General features: G+C 48.5%; 1 protein-coding gene across 4 annotated transcripts in view; it reads right to left on the reverse strand.

Moving 5' to 3' along the window:
- The window catches only part of NF2 (neurofibromin 2), a 70855-nt gene that overhangs the window by 47718 nt on the left and 10950 nt on the right, over window positions 1–12187 (reverse strand). The gene's annotated exons all lie outside the window — the stretch shown is intronic.

The following is a 12187-nucleotide window of genomic DNA, read 5'->3' on the forward strand; positions in this document are numbered from 1 at the left end:
CAGTTAACCCGGGGTGAGCTCCCAGGGACATCCATTTCCTCGAGATTTTACTGTCGATCTTTTTAATAACGTCTCTGCCCTTTGATAGAAGGCTAGCTTTTTAAAATGTAAAGACAAGTTTTACTAGCTATTTTTAAAAGCAATATAGGGGAGGAAGTTATAATCAAAGTCACAAATCAGGAGGAAAAGGCACCATCAGAGACCAGCCAGCAAAACCACAGTCTCCCCCCGTAACGATGTGTAACGGAGGCTGGAGGGGAAGGGGTCCCACCTATAGTCACACAGCAATTTCACAGGAAACCCAGGGGACAAACAGACAGGAATACACTGCCGTGTGCTAATTCTACAGCGTCCCCTTCAGAAGGACCTGAAGCAATGGCTGCTAAACCCTTTTTCTCTGCTCTTCAATTTTATGGCTGGAAAAGCAGGTTCAATATCATAATAGGGGAAGAGAAGGCCCAGCAGCTTAGTAAATGTTGCCACCTTGTGGCTCTCCAGTTATATCACCCAGGATGCTCCCACATTACTCCTTAGCAGCCCATCGCCCAGACCCCAGCGGCCCCCAAGTATCAGGTGAACATTCGAATGGACACCCGGTACACGGATGAGCGTAAGCCATACCACAGAGACCACGGTCACAGACGGTGGATTCAAATACTACGAGGTCACCAAACATCAGAAGAGCAAGGACACCAGCCTTCAGAGGGGCATCTGTTCTTCTCCTGCCCTCATGAGAGAAATCTCCACCCAAGGTCCCGGCACATTCCAGATGTATGATGAAAAAGCACTGGGGAAAATTTCGGGTTCAGAGACTTCTTATAAAAGAAGGAAAAAAAGGAAAAAAAAAGCAAGACCTCTAAGATTCGATTCGTTTCTGCTAAGACCTGACTCTACAGAGGGCTTTTCAAGAAGGATTTTTCTATTTTTAATGTGTGTGAGCGGACAGTGTGTTCCCTACGAGGAACTCAACGGGGAAGCCCATCCTGGCCTGTTCCGTCAACATCAACAGAGCAAAGGAGCAGCCTACATGGAAGGACACCAAAGGCTGCAGCACAGGGCCTTTCCTGGTGGTCCAATGGCTAAGAATCCACCTTGAAATGCAGGGGATGTGGGTTCGAGCCCTGGTCCAGGAACTAAGATCCCACACGCCACAGAGCGACTGAGCCCGTCGCCATAACAAAAGATCCCACTTGCCGCAACTACAAGCTGATACAGCCAGATCAATAAATACTCAGCAGACAAGGGGTGGAGATTCGGGTTGGCTTCTGTCCCTCACGGGGGCCGTTTCTCCAAATGTCCCTCTAGCTCTGCCCCTGTCCCGCCTCTGGGACCTCAGTGGGGCCCCAGCGCCACCCCAGAGGTGGAGGTCTTTACTAGTAATGCTTGTTGGCACATCTGTGTCCCAGCCTGACTCCAGGACAAAGGGCTTTTTAATTCACGGCAGGTTTTTCTAATTCCTACCGGCAGACTTCACCGAAGAAATGTTATTTTGGAAAACTAGGAGCTTCAGAACGCCGCTGATCCTCTTGTCTCTATTTTAAGCCGGCATATAGTATATAAATTATAAATGACTACCTTGCTACCAGATAATGTAACGCTTAAGAGCAGACATTAACTTGGAGAAGTGAAACACCCAGCAGCCCAGAAGATCAAGGTAAAGGCTCCCCATCCGCCATAACTCACGGCCGCGGCAGGGAGGGCTCTGGCAGGCAGGGGCTGTCTGCTGGGAGGTGTGCGGTGCGTCCTAACTCCTGAGAGGATGCTGACTGGATTTCCTGACTTGGGTGCTTAAATTCTCAAACACAATCTCCTATCAAGGCAGTTTTCCTGTATTCCTTTCTACCTCTTTGTTTCCCAAACGCAAAACTATCTCTGTTGAAGGCAGAGACTGCCTTTGTTCCCATGGGGCTTGCAATGAAGTGTGTGTGTGTGGGGAGGGGTGATTCTCACACCGACTCAATGCCTGCCTTGGATTTTCAACTTCGACTCTAAGAACTGTAGGATGTCAAATGGAAACGAGTCTGAGTCATTAATTACCTACTGCAGACCTGTCCCCTTCTTGTATAAATAAGGAGACCTTCCTTGGCAGCCTGCTACAGCAGACACTGGCCGTTTTCTTGATGGTCTAAGGTAGGCAACCCCCCCCCCCCCCACCCCGCCCCATCACCTCTTTTTCTTCTCTGTGGGGTTTCCTTTTGGCTATCAACACTCCCCAGCCATCTTTTCCAGTAAGTGACTGGGGTCTTAACACTCTTCTCCCACCTTAAAAATAAAACCAGTTCTTGGAAGGGCCCGATATTATTCTTTTATAGCTCAAGGTAAATTAAAGTCTCTGCTTCCTCTTATCTAATTTTTTTTTTTTTGGTTGCACCACGCGGCTCATGGTTTCTCAGCTCTTGGACCTGGGATTGAACCTAGGCCATGGCAGCGAAAGCCCAGAATCCTAACCTAACTAGGCCACCAGCGAACCCCCTGTCCTCTGAGCTGATCTTTCAGCAGGCACCACAGAGCACATTCTATGCGTCCAACAACATTAGACACGCAAAAGGCTGGAGGCATGTTCCCCGCCAGAGACTCAAGCAGGGACCCACGTGGGGAAAAGCTTTAAAGAACAGAGGAGAATTAGTTAAAGGAGAAAAGGAGATACATCTTAAAACAAACAAATGTCCTGATCTCTACAAAGAAAAGCAGGTCATCTGGCAGAAGTGAGACAAGACAGCCTGAACTTGCAGGGGTGTGGAGGGGACCACCCAAAGACCTTCAGGCAGACGGATAATAGGATCGGACCTGCATTCTAGAACGCACACTGACAACATGGTGGAGAACGGGTTGGAGCAAGTGTGAGTCTCTCAGTCGTGTCTGACTCTTTTCAGACCCCACAGACTATAGCCCAGCAGGCTCCTCTGTCCATGGGATTCTCCAAGCAAGAACATTGGAGCGGATCGCCATTCCCTTCTCTGGGGGATCTTCCCGAACCAGGGATCGAACCTGGGTTTCCTGCATTGCAGGCAGAGTCTCTACTGTCTGAGCCACCAGGGAAGCCCAGAGGAGACTGGAATCAAGAAAGCCAGAAGGGAGGACAACTCCCACCTAGAGGAAGGCAAGTGGGAAGGAGAGGAAGGCTGAGAACTGGAGAAGCATTGAGAGAAACACCTGAATTTCTGGGTTTGAGCATCAGGTGGTTCCAGGAAAGGAGGGCTGGAAGATGGGAGAAGCAGGAGCAGCCAATTTTGAGCGAAACAGATGAGTAATTAAGTTCTAGACAAAGTAAGCTCAACTAAGGTGCCCGAGGAAACCAGGTAGAGGTGTCCTAAATACATCTGATTTTGTCTCTGCTCTATTTATAAAATAAAGTGTTCTATTCTTAAGTCATTAAGAGTCTCTCTTGGGTTACACCTAACCTCCAGTGTGCTGTTACCTACATGAGGTTGCACTTTTCAACCTGCCTTCCCCCAAAGTTGGCGGGCGGCCTGCTCAGTCCTCCTAATGTGGGTTTCTACTTCTTCACAGACAAGAATCATTGCTCCCAGTTGCTCCCAGAGGTTCTCAGGACACCCTGCAGAAGGGAGGTCTTGGGTTGTGATGGGGCGTCCTTGGACTCGCCAGCACGTGGCCACACCTGCCCCTAGTTCTGTCGCCAGTCCACAGAGCCGGTGGGTCAGGAGCCTCGGAATAGGAGCGACCAGGTCACCTCTCCACTCCCCACGGCGCCCGCCGAGTGTGTACACAAGACGTGGCAAATGATGGCTATGCAACAGAACACACTCGGCCACTTAAAAAACCCTTGGCTCCAAAAAAAAAGGAAAAGCCCTTGACTTTGCACTTCTCTGGTGGTTAAGACACCATGCTCCTAAGGCAGTGGACATGGGTTTGATCCCTGGTTGGGGAACTAAGATCCCACATGCCCTATGGCGTGGCCAAAAAAACCCTTGAGGCTCAAAAGTGTAAAGCAAAAATGAACTCCTGTTCATCCACTCCTTCAACAAACATTTAGAGAACACACGTTGTGTCCAAGCACCAGATGAGGTACAGGAGGTTAACGGGGAACAGAAGACAGTCTCCGCTCTCAGAGAACAGGCCCGGAGCGGGAACCTGGCAGGAACGGGTGATCACTCCTCTCACCCCACACACAGGTCAGCTTCCGGTGTGGCTGTCAGTGCTACCGCACCGTGAGGGCCTATGACAGCGCCATCGGGGGCAGGAAGGGACCCTCCACCTGGGAGAGCCGAGGAACTGCATCTGAGCAGGTGGAAAAGGGAAGCCAAGGGAGGACCGGACTTGGGGAAGGAGGAGTGAGCAGGGACGTGTGTGACAGGCAGAGGGAAGAGCATATGCGAAGGTCTAGGGGCCAAACAGCTTAGATGGTCCTTGCAGGAAATGAGAGTATTGTAGTTCAGCGTGGCTGGGGAACACTTGCGATGCCATACTTTCAACTACCGTCTCCGTCTAAAACCAGTTCTTCAGGGACTTCCCTGGTAGGCCAGTGGTGAAGACTTCCCCTTCCAGTGCAGAGGGTATGGGTTTGATCCCTGGTTGGGAGGGTAAGATCCCACATGGCTCGAGGCCAAAAAATTGGAACATGATGTTGTAACATAAGTAATATTGTCACAAATTCGATGAAGACTTTAATAAATAAACAAACCAATTCTTTGTCACCTAACCCTGCCTGTCTCGTGAACCACAGAAAGTTATCCGAGGGGCTGTTATCTGCTTTCTCCCTGAATGGGAACCTGACTCGTACCCATTCTTCATGCACAGGAGAGAAATTAAACCATTACATAAGATGGATGCCTCTGGAGATTCGAGCTTAATTCCTTCCAGGAACCAGCCTCCAAGGCAGAGAGAAACCATGGTTATCTGACCTCGGTATGAATCTCTTCGCTGCCACTGTGTGACCTTCGGCAAGTTATTGGGCTTCCTTGTGCTCTGCAATGGGGATAATGAACAGAACCTGTCTTAGCAGATTGATCTCAGGAGTAAGTGCACTGATACATTTTAAAAGCCTGAGAAGGCGCCGCAGTAAATACTCAATCAAAGGGGGTGATTACTCATTCTAACCCCGCCTCTTCTCCTTACATTCGCAAGTGGCATCGTTTAAATCCTCCCAGTCATGTTCCACTCCACGGGTGATGGATGGCGGATCAGGAAGGGCACCATCAATTCTCATCTCGCTAACCACGCCATCACTCACTTGACAAACATTTATTGAGCACCCACGATGTCCTCATCACTGCGCTGGGCCCCAGGGATGAATGAGGGATCCGGGACAAGACACTGTCCCTGCTCAAGGCTGACGGGGAAGACAGGTGAATGGAGGAAAGTGCACCCTGGCAAATGCTCATAGAACAGGGGACTGGGGGGCACACAGCTCAGGCCTGGGGGTCTGATGGGGAGAGAGGGGCCTCCCGGGGGAGATGCTGGGTCTGAGCTGGGTCTCCAAAGCCAGGTGGTAGTTGGTCCTCTGATACAGGAATGGGGCGGGGGGTCATGCCAGCCGGAGGGAACAGCACGTCTGCGGCTCGGGTCCAAGCTGCTGCAAAAGGAAGGAATGTTCTCTGCGCTCTTCTGGTGTCTGAGAGGCAGCATGGCTGTCCTGTCTGCAGTACTGAATGTTCAGTGCAGTACTGAGCACGCGGCTGCAGCCCCGCCCACCTGTGACGGCTCACACCCTCCTCGGCCCACCAGGGCCTGGGTCGTTCGTCACTGTTTCCCAGCCTCTCCCCAGCAAGACCTGCCAGGTGTCTAAGGAGCCACGACCAGTTGGATGAGTCTCTTGTTTGTTCATTTATTTTAATATTTATTTGGCTGTAGCATGCAGACTCTTAGTTATGGCATGTAGGGTCTAGTTCTCCAACCAGGGATCAAACCCAGGCCCCCTGCCTTGGGAGTGCCAAGTCTTAGCCACTGGGCCATCAGGGAAGTCCCTTACTATTTTTTTTTTATTAAAACATTTCCTCTTCTGACACCTGCTAGAACATAAGTCATTCAGGCTTTGCACTTACAGACCCTTCTTTTGGGAGGGTTTGCCATTTTTCCCAAACAGATTGCCAGAAAGAGAACAGCTCCTTGGGCTGACGGATGGATTTGCTTGAATCCATCTCTTCCTCCGGAAGGGACGTGTCCCACTGCCTCCCCTCAGCCCAGGGAAGAGGAGTCAGGGGCTCAGTTGCAGAAAGAAGAGGGGTGGTGGAGGGAATGAGAAAGGCCATTTGTGGGAAGGAGCAGGGCTCTGGACTCCACGGCGTGTGGGCTCCAGCCTCATCCTTCAGGTGCCCGTGGTGCGCAGGGCAGCTGGCAGGGAGCCAGGGCGCCCGGTGCGTCATGCTGCGTCCTGGCTGCGTGCTCACATTACTTTAACGGACTGCAGTGCTATTTCCCAGATCCACCCTGCACCTCCATGAGAGATGGATGTGTATGAACTTTATAAACAGGACTAAGTGCTGTCAGCTTGTTATTTTTGGTAGGGGCTGAATTTATGAGCTCTACCCAGAGTGAAGTGCTTGTCATTTATCAACCTCGAATGGTTTAAGGAAATAGCGCTAAGCACTTACGGCTCCGTGGCGGAGGACGTAGGGAGTGCGGCACTTCTCCTGCTCTGGGAAGCAACTGGCACCAATAACCTACGGGGCTGATCCGGGTCTGTTAACTGGGGAAAAGTTAATACAAATCCACGACCTCTTCTTACAACGGGCCAGGTTTAGACTCACAGTCCTGAAACGATCACTTGGTTTCTGGGCTTTGGTAGACATGGAGCCGTCTTTCTCCCACTGTGCTCTTTAATCCCTTGTGCTTGCTGGAGACAACCACGCAGGGTGCGTGTAAAGCCAGGCACGACACAGGAAGAGGCCACAGACAGAAAAGGGCAAACTTTCCCGAAGAAACAGAACTGAGTCTGACTGCCGTGGGCGAGATGTCTGAGAATTAGAAGACACTTAAGCTTTATAGAAAAGACTCAAGCCTGGAGAAGCTGGCAGAGAGGTCTCATAGATGTCAGGGGACAGGGTGATCAGCCACCCAAGGGAGGCTATTTGACTGGCTGTCTACTCCACAGAAGATGACAGAGAACCAAGGGACCTGGCATTCACTTATCAGGGTTTCTCCTAATTAGCTCACAAGCTGCCCCGGCATTTGCTGTAAAAACTGTCAAAAGGTCGGATCCTTTACAGACAGAGCAACAGAAGGAAGGGCACCTCCCAGGGCTCAGGACACGTGTGGCATGTCTGCCACAGTTTCGGGAACACAGAGCCAGAAGGGCTGTGACCTCTCGCAATGCTCATCCCTAACTGACCTCTGCAGCCACGGCTGCCCTACAAGAACTGATTCAGGGAATAGTTGACAATTTAAGGTGTTGCCGTACCAGATCCAAACCTAAGTACGACTTTTATTTGACTGTTTTGAAAAAAAAAAAAAAAACAAACAAACAGATGCCAGGGACTTCCCTGCTGGTCTAGTGGTTAAGAGTCTGAGCTCCCAGTGCAGAGGGCTTGGGTTCGATCCCTGGTCAGGGAACTAGGTCCCACACGCTGCAACCAAGAGTTCGCATAAATAAATATGAAAAAAGCCCAACACCTCCATTTAGCAGATGTACACAGTGGGAAGAGTTATAAAGATGGTTTTGCTGCACAGTAGTGAATAATGAATTCCATTAAAATCTATTCTGGTTTGCAGACTTCCCTGGTGGTCTAGTGGTTAAGACTCCATGCTCTCAATGCAGAGGGCATAGGTTTAATCTCTGGTCAGGGAACCAAGACCCCACATGCCATATGGTCTGGCAAAACAAACAAACAAAAACAAACCACCAGGCTTATGTCTCATGTCTGTGTTCCCTATCGTGGTGAAGACACATCACTCCCCCTTTTTTCTGAGATGTCTCAAAAAACACTTGATTTTTAAAGAGATATTTTGACCAACTGTAGGCTAATGTGTTTTGAGCAGATCTAAGCTGGGCTTCCCTAGTGGCTCAGTGGTAAAGAATCCACATGCCAAGTGCAGGAGACTCAAGAGACCTGGGTTCAGTCCCTGGGTCAGGAAGATCCCCTGGAGGAAGAAATAGCAACCCACTCCAGTATTCTTGCCTGGGAAATCCCATGGACAGAGGAGCCTGGCAGGCTATAGTACACAGTGTCACAAAAGAGTCAGACCTGACTTAGTGACTAAACAACAATGACAAGGCTAGGCTAGGCTAAGCTATGATTCCCTAGGCTACGTTAATTAAATGCATCCTCAACTATGATATTTTCCACTTGTTGTTCAGTCACTGAGTCACGTCTGACTCTTTGCAACTCCATGGACTATAGCATGCCAAATTCCTCTGTCCTCCACTACCTCCTAGAGTTTGCTGAAATTCATGTCCTTTGAGTTAGAGATGCTATCTAACCATCTCATCCTCTGCTATCCCCTTCTCCTTCTGCATTCCATCTTTCTAAGCAGCAGGGTCTTTTCCAATGAGTTGGCTAGGACATACCACTCCTACTCAGCCATTATTTCTGAGGGAAAAGGGGAAACAGGATTTTAGCCAAAAAAGAATCGTATCTCTCTGCTCCATACCAATCATGACTCCCAAATCCCTTATCTTGATCTGAGCAAAATTACACAAACCTGAAACCGCCCTGATGCAAAACAAACATTTCAGCTGTAATCTTGCCCTGTCAGTTTCTGCCATAATCAACCACAGCAAGTAATCTTCCTCTCCCGGTCCTCCGATCATTGCTGTTAATATGCCCAATCTATCTAAATTATTGGTTTCAAGGCCCTCCACCAATTACCTCCTCTCTCTTCCAACCAACTGCCCCGCCTTGTGACAAGGCAGCCCGTGTCCTCCCAGCTCAGCACAACCATATGCTTCCATTTTCTCACAGTCAGACCTTTCTCAGGTCCCTTCCTTATCTCATCAGTCTCCTTCCCCAGCATATAACACCAGACACGTGGGTTAATATGCACTTTTGTTGTTTTAGTCTCGAAGTTGTGTCTGACTCTTTTGAGAACGTGTGGACTATAGCCCGCCATGCTCCTCTGTCCATGGTGTGAAAAAAAAAAAGAATACCAGGATGGGTTGCCATTTCCTTCTCCAGGGTATCTTCCTGGATCAGGGATGGAACCTGTGTCTCCCACATTGCAGGTGGATTCTTTACCACTAAGCCACTTGGGAAACCCTGGTGGCTCAGAGGTTAAAGCGTCTGCCTGGAATGCGGGAGACCCGGGTTCGATTCCTGGATCAGGAAGATCCCCTGGAGAAGGAAATGGCAAACCCACTCCAGTACTCTTGCCTGGAGAATCGCCTGGAGAATCCCATGGAGGGAAGAGCCTGGTAGACTACAGTCCATGGGGTCACAAAGAGTCAGACATGACTGAGCGACTTCAAGCCGCTTGGGGAATCCAATATGCACTTACATACATGGAAAAATTGGGTTATCTGTCTTTTCCCAAGATTCCTGTCTTTCCTGTAGATCATAAACTCCTTGAAGGCAACAGCTAACACATACACTCTCTCACACAATCTCTAAATCTCCTGGGACCCAAGCAAGCACTGCATAATCAATTTGTGGCCACTTCACAAACACTTGTGGTTGGTTGATGATGTTGATATAATGATGATGACATCTGGATCAGGCTTCTGAGCAGAACAATCTTCTAGGTAATGACTGCAATGAAGCAAGAATTTATGATGCTCCTTATTAAAATTCTAATTGCATAATTGGGCCTGAAGGTATGTGTCCCTCCGCCTGCCTTTGGTGACACATACTGATTTCCTCTCTCTAAAAATACCTTGCCAAGGAAATCCAAATCTCAAAGAGCCAACCAAGAAAAATTTCCTCAGAATAAGAGATCAGTAGGAAACAGATCACATCACCTTGCTGCTGCTGCTGCTAAGTCGCTTCAGTCGTGCCCAACTCTGTGCGACCCCATAGAGCCCACCAGGCTACCCCGTCCCTGGGATTCTCCAGGCAACAACACTGGAGTGGGATGCCATTTCCTTCTCCAATGCATGAAAGTGAAAAGTGAAAGTGAAGTCGCTCAGTCGTGTCCGACACTGTGTGACCCCATGGACTGCAGCCCACCAGGCTCCTCTGTCCATGGGATTTTCCAGGCAAGAGTACTGGAGTGGGGTGCCATTGCCTTCTCCGCACATCACCTTAGGGAGCCACAAAGAGGAGGTTTTAAACTCTAAGGACTCTTTCAAAACAAAACAAATTATAGTTGTTGTTTTTTTTTGTTGGGGGGGGGCAGGGTGCAGGGAGAACAGTCCTTAAGTTTGCAGCTTCCGGCATGTTTCCTGCTTTAGTGGAAACAGGTTCTGGCAGCAACCGTGAGCCCAGAAAGGGAAACCAAGTCCTAAACTGCCCTCTCTGGGAGACCTCCTAGCGGTCCAGTGGTTAAGACTCTGAGCTGCTAATGCAGGGGGTACAGGTTCGATCCCTGGTCAGGGAACTAGGATCTCACATGCTGTGCAGCCCAGCCAAAAGATATTTAAAACAAAAACAAACCAAAACTCCACCCTCAACCACCCACAACTGTGGGTGAGCCACGTGGCTCAACTGGGCCTTGATTTCTTCATCTGTCAATCTCTCATGGCCCCCATGCAAGGCTTAGATTTCATGATGCCATGAAAAAAGAGGGCTTGAAGCTTTGAAAGCCGGCTGACAGATGACAAAGCAAAAAGTATCCATAGTTTATATGCTATAAAAGCAGTACCGTCCTCCCAAAGCAAAGAAGACTGTCTCTGTCTTTGGAATTTAGCTCACAACATGAGGGCAATCACAGCCTTGTCAAACAACTATAAAACACCCAAACCTGCTGTGCTAGGAAAGTCACTTAACCTCTGTGGGTCTCGGCTTCCACAATCATCAAGTGGGCTTTCAGGATTAACACCCCCCGAGTCTATGAGATTCAGACGGTTTTGTATAAACCGTGGAGTACTTTTTTAGCTACTATAATAAATTTTCTTTTAATCCTTTAACATTCCATTCTGTATCTTAAAATCATTTTCGGGGATGTTAATTTCTGTGCTCTCGCTACATTCTTTTCCCTTACTCAGGTTCTGTCATTGCGATCATGTTCTTTACTCCTGATAATCAGGAGTTGTCTTATAATAATGAACTCGCTAGTGTAACAAAAATTGTGATTTATCATGCTAATGAAAAATAGAAGCTTTTTTAGCACCAAGCTTGCTGTTGATATTCAGCAATTATCAATGAGTACAAACGTTTCCAACAACCGAGAATAAGAACTCTATGGGGAGCTACGGAGAAGGCGATGGCACCCCACTCCAGTACTCTTGCCTGGAAAATCCCATGGATGGAGGAGCCTGGTAGGCTGCAGCCTATGGAGTCGCAAAGAGTCGGACACGGCAAGCGACTTAGCAGCAGCATGGAGAGCTATGAATAGGAAACAATAGTAAATCCAATGCCAGTGGTACAAAGCTCAATTTCAAACATGAAATGAGATGAACAGACTCTGAAACATCGCCCATGACCAAGTGTTACTCAACTCATGCCCTGGTCTCTACGAGAACTCTAGTTTATGTTTAAAAGTGTGCTTCTTCAAAAAAGAAAAGCTATCAGCACAAGAGAGCTAAAACATTATGTGTTTATGCAAACCATCTCATGTAGAACCCAGACCCTAGCCTGGAAAGAACGTTTAAACATTCTGTTTCTGGCTTGACCTTTTGATTAAGGTTCACAGTCGTCAATCCTGGAGAAGGAAATGGCAACCCACTCCAGTATTCTTGCCTGGAGAATTCCATGGACAGAGGAGCCTGGAGGGCTACAGTCCATGTGGTTGCAAAGAGTCGGACATGACTGAAGCGACTTACATGCACGCACAGTCATCAATGAGAAGGACACTGATTTTAACAAGGGTGGGAGGCACAGGTGCAAGTGAGTAGGACTGTTTAAAAAAAAAAGCCTGCAGGTAGATGAGAACTACTGTAGGCTGAAGTCTTTTAAAACTTATTTATGAGACTGATTTAATCACAGATCAATAGGAGTAGGATACTAGATAGATACACAATTGGTGAATTTAAAACCACAGATCAGCTCAGATAAGTTTAGCAATGATTCCAGGCTTCAGTTTTAAATTTTACCTGAAAGTCAAATTTCGAACTGTGGTGCTGGAGAAGCCTCTGGAGAGTCTCTCGGACAGCAAGGAGATCAAACCAGTCAGTCCTAAAGAGTCAACTCTGAATAGT

This window comes from Capra hircus, chromosome 17, assembly GCF_001704415.2.
Source record: "Capra hircus breed San Clemente chromosome 17, ASM170441v1, whole genome shotgun sequence".
Lineage (NCBI taxonomy): Eukaryota > Metazoa > Chordata > Mammalia > Artiodactyla > Bovidae > Capra > Capra hircus.